The sequence below is a fragment of the Berghia stephanieae genome, chromosome 4 (genome assembly GCF_034508935.2).
Source record: "Berghia stephanieae isolate SIO BIC M18660-M18661 chromosome 4, UCSD_Bste_1.3, whole genome shotgun sequence".
NCBI classification, from domain to species: Eukaryota; Metazoa; Mollusca; class Gastropoda; order Nudibranchia; family Aeolidiidae; genus Berghia; species Berghia stephanieae.
In genome coordinates, this window is record NC_088363.1 from 17,121,520 (window position 1) to 17,126,519 (window position 5,000).

The 5,000-nt window shown below is 33.9% G+C and overlaps 1 protein-coding gene across 2 annotated transcripts in view; it reads right to left on the reverse strand.

Moving 5' to 3' along the window:
- LOC144970122 (uncharacterized) overlaps nt 1-2,513 on the reverse strand; it is a 44,315-nt gene extending 41,802 nt beyond the window's left edge. Inside the window, exon 1 of one of the 2 annotated variants that reach the window (XM_078909367.1) lies at nt 2,352-2,513. The gene's annotated coding sequence lies outside the window, so the exon portion shown is untranslated. The other variant, XM_078909369.1, reaches the window with a different exon arrangement.
- Between the last annotated feature and the right edge of the window lie 2,487 nt (nt 2,514-5,000).

A 5,000-nucleotide genomic window follows, 5' to 3' on the forward strand; every position in this document is an offset into this window, starting at 1 on the left:
AAATAGACTGACCGCGCTTTACAACTTATTCTTTGACAGCAGAGCAAAACGTGAAACGAATTTTAGTTTATAGTTCATACAGACCATAGGACTCGTCATGCGATTTTTTTTTTCGAATATCAATCTTACAATATCTTTAGCTGTTTGAGTCGAGATGCAAAATGTGTTATTATTATTATTATTATTATTATTATTATTATTATTATTATTATTATTATTATTATTATTATTATTATTATTATTATTATTATTAATTTTTTTAATTATTATTATGGTCATCATCATCATCATCATCATCATCATCATCATCATCATCATCATCATCATATTATTATTATTATTATTATTATTATTATTATTATTATTATTATTATTATTATCATTATTATTATATTATTATTATTATTATTATTATTATTATTATTATTATTATTATTATTATTATTATTATTATTATTATTATTATTATTATTATTATCATTATTATTATTATTATTATTATTAGTATTATTATTATTATTATTATTATTATTATTATTAATATTATTACTATTATTATTATTATTATTATCATCATCATCATCATCATCATCATCATCATCATCATCATCATCGTCATCACTATTATCATTATTCGGAAAACAACGCTATATAAGAGTTTTTATTGCAAAAATTACCGGGTTAAAATCACTGTTGACTTTCACAAAGGCACATTTTTATTTGTTATCAACAATCGTGTCGTGAAGTAATTTGCATAATCATTTATTGATCTAGTTATCTTATTATTTAATCATTTATTCACTTTTATTAATTATTCAATTTATTTATTTATCTATGTTTTAATTAGATTATTTCTTAAATTTGCTTATTTATCTATTCATCTAATATATTTTTTAGAAATTTATTTTGATATACAGTAATTACGAGAATAAATCAGAACTCAAATTTTCCGTTTTTATAGATGAATATCTTAAAGCTCTGTGGACAACGCAAGTAATTCCATACCTATTGTCTATTAGGTCGCAATCTAGATCCTTCAATAAACATAGGGATCGTGTTCGGTTCGATCACTTTAAGAATTCTAAGGCAGAGTAAACATAAAGTTGTTTTTATTAATATGAAAAGTAAAAGATTGTGTATGAGTCAGAGCCAGAAAAAAATTCTAACATTTGAAACCTTTACTGATTGTATAAGAACAGCAGTTACTGTGGACATTTGATTTTTGATTTAAAGTAAGTTGTCGATGTTTTTATTGATATATGTAGCCATTTAATGAATGTGATATTATTGTCTATTTTCATAATAACTTTCCCTTTTCCGAATATTTCTTCAACTCCCTTTTTTTGGAATAGGGATGTAGGAAGGGGGGAGGAGTAGGGAGAGAGAGAGTTAACTTTGTCATGTAAAAGTATTGTCTTTTGTAAGAATGTTCATTGTTCAATTCAACGGTATTTTAATATCACAATCTCAATTAACGTCGCGTTTCTATTGAAAATCAAATGTTGCTCCCGTATGCCGCTACTTTTAGAAAATTACAAGTTTTTTCTTTATTCTCGAAAAACATAAAAAGGCGACGACCAGGCATAGATGATGATCATTAGATCATGGCTTCATTCGTTCAGGTTATGAATTAGAAGCATAAAATGATTTAAAGAAAATTAGAACAACCCTGAAGTTAATGTCATTTGAAATAATCATATAATTATCCTAAGGTGACAAGACTATTTTATAATGTCTTTAGGTCTTGTTATATCGGACAACTCTTTTATCACTGCTTAAGCCGAAAGTCTTTACATCGAAACTAGTGTGTTGTATGTGGCTGAGAACAGGAATGCTCGTGCCAAGATACATGCACAAGGTGGAATAACCTTCACGACGTTCATTGAATAATGAGATTATGTCTTGAGAAATTAGAAGATAGAAGTGGAAGGCGACACATTGCAATAAAACACATCAATAACAATGATCAAGATGAAGATGTTGATTATGATGATAAGAGTGATAAGCAAGGAGAGGGTTCAAGAAGCAACCGCCCCCTGCAACAACAATCATTCACCTTGGAAGAAAGCGATCCGTCCTAAATGAATCCACGGTGTAACAAATGAACCTATAATTTAATTTATCCTCAAATGAAAGTCAAGATTACATAAAAGTGTCTAGCCCAGTCCCAGTGGCGACTGGTTTCTCCAGAATCCGATTAGGATCACTAGTAAAGGGAATTTGCTCACACACAAATGAGGCCTAATATAGTAAAGAGTAGGCAAAATACATTAGACCAGTGATACAAGCTGACCGGACAAATCCAGTTAGTTGTTTCCCTAGGCATGTCGTTTGACTTCATTTTTACTAACCTCCCCTTGCCGGTAGACCAGTACCCAATCCTCCTGCGAGCCGTCTCGGTGATCGTCGGACTGCAAGATTTGATTAAGAAATTGCCGCTCACTCTTGCCTCTAAAAAGATGCAGGACTAGATTCTATCTGCCTTATATCTAATTTAGGCCCCCCCACACGGGTCTAAAATGATCATTGAGTTTAGAAAGTGAGAAATTTGCTAAACACCACCAACTTATGTACACCCGGGCGCGTAATCGAATTGGCCGCACACACATCAGCCTATCAAGATGGGACTCAGCCCAACCCCGATATAAGGGACAAATCCTGTGCCAGAAATCGTGCCAGAGGGACAGGCTTTCCGGAAATCGATACATTTTGGCCCCGCCTACAGCCCAGTCGCTCTATAACAGAACAAATGCGGGCGTCTTTCATTGACAAATGTCGCCGTTGTTGAATGGAGCTGGTCTGTGACTTTGACAATCCGAGACATTTGATGTCCACGCTAGAAAATCGATACACATATCAGCATCACCGCATTGAGGTCGGCGTTTATCACTTTTATATAATTTTGTTTGCTCCAATAAATGAAATGTGCACGTGATGTTGAATAGTAAAATAAATTGTGATGCATTGACTTTCTTTTTAATGCCTCGGTGATGAGAAATGTGTTACATCTCAACTTCAATACCCAACAGGATAAAGAGGCAAAATAAAACCAGAAAACCAAACATTCTTTCCTCATTCTTTCTCACTATTGATTTGCCGTTATTATGGGAAAGACAATTTTTGTTGGTTATTTTATTGATTTGTGCCTACTCAAAAACAACAATGATAATCATTATAGAAAGAATGAGAGAATAAGTTATAAAGCGGGGGATGGCGATACTTGTACACGTGGCGTTTATTGCAAGGAATAGGTATACAATAGGAATATCAAGAATTTTATAATATTGTGATATATTATGGAAAGACATTTGCAAATAAAGAAGAAGATCTGAGGTTCGATTCCCATCGAAGGCAGACTAGTAATTAAAGACCCTTCCCCCTTTGCTTGTCTGTATATTTTATCTGGCTCTGGATGAGATAGCATTTTACAGTTACAACTTGTGATTATTGCTCTATTCTCATTATCAGGATTAGCAACATTTGCTGCATTATATATTGATGCTCAATGTAATAGAAGTAGTACTTACTTATCCGAACCAGCGACCACCTGAGCTCTAGCCCTTCGGTCTTGTGCCATGACGTAGAAGTTAGACGTCTTTTGTAGTTGTTCCAGGTGACTATAAAGTGTGTAACTGATGCTTGGATTTGGAAGTAGTAAAAGAAGTAGTAAAAAGTTGTCCTTTAGAGCAGTTTATCACTTATCATAACGGATATGTCCATTTTTTTCCACTAGAGTAAAAAGAACAGTAAGTCCTTTAGAGCCATTAGCCCCTTTGAGCTGGAGTTTATCCTGGTTTCTAGAGCGTGAAACGGACAATTGCAATTGCTTGCTACCCTTTTGATAAGAAGCTATTTCATCGCAAAGTACTTTCCGCTAGATCTAACAGACCCAACTACCCAATCACTGCTGGTTGGATAGGGATTCAGAAAAAAATGTTGACTGCACCCCGGATCGATCTCGGTCCCCTTGCCTTAGAAACGAGTGTTCCACCAACTGAGCTATCAGCCCCCCCCCCCAAAGTAGCTTATTATAATTCAACAGAACGCTAGTTCTCAAGCAGAGCATATTTCAGTTCGCCAGACCTAAAGTTGACCCAGATAAATGATTGATTATAGCTGGAGACAATTTCTATGTATTCCAATTTTCTTCGCGGGTCACACATGCGTGTCCTTTTTTTTTTCATTACTACATATTATAAGCTACCAAATCTAAGGGTTGTTCAACAGATTGTACAAGAATAAAGCCCTCAGGGACTGGACGAGCAAAAAAAATATCAAATAGTCGATTTTTGTGCTCCATTGTCATAATGTCTGAAGCTCGGAAATTTTTTTTGGAAAAAACAAATACAACAAGAAATTTAGAAAATATCCAATTATAGCGCTTGTAACTTCTCATAAGTTTTGTTGTCAAATTTATCTCTATACTGTTGATAAAACGTCTTCATAAATGAACATTTTTAGGGCGCCATATCTACTAAATGAGCTCTAAGTTCTTTAAAAATAATTCCAAGCTAACAACAACACTGAAAATACAAGAGGAAACACGCAACATGCAACCCGCTAAAATAATCCATTTTTGGCAGAAATATCATTAATACCGGCTAAGTACTAAATTTACACTAGAGTATGGTGAGAAATCTTGAGTAAAGAGCCTTTTCTAAGGACTCAATACTTTTCAACAGTCGTAACGTCACTTCCTTCCTAATGACGCATGGTAACTTAGTAACACTGGCTCTAAACTATCGGAACAATGGCGGACGCCGTATGAAATATTTCTCCGACGAGCATAAAAGCGTATCCCGAGGAAAAAAAACCCCATAAATTTCATAATGTTTTGACTTTTACACATTCTGATCACAAGGCATATGAAAAGTTCTAGCCAGCATGAAAAATAAAAAGTAATGATTTTCTTTGTTTAGAACCAAGATGGCCGCCGTTGCCGGGCGGCATGACATCAGACGACTGAATCCAATTGAGCAGGATTCAAACATTCTACTCCA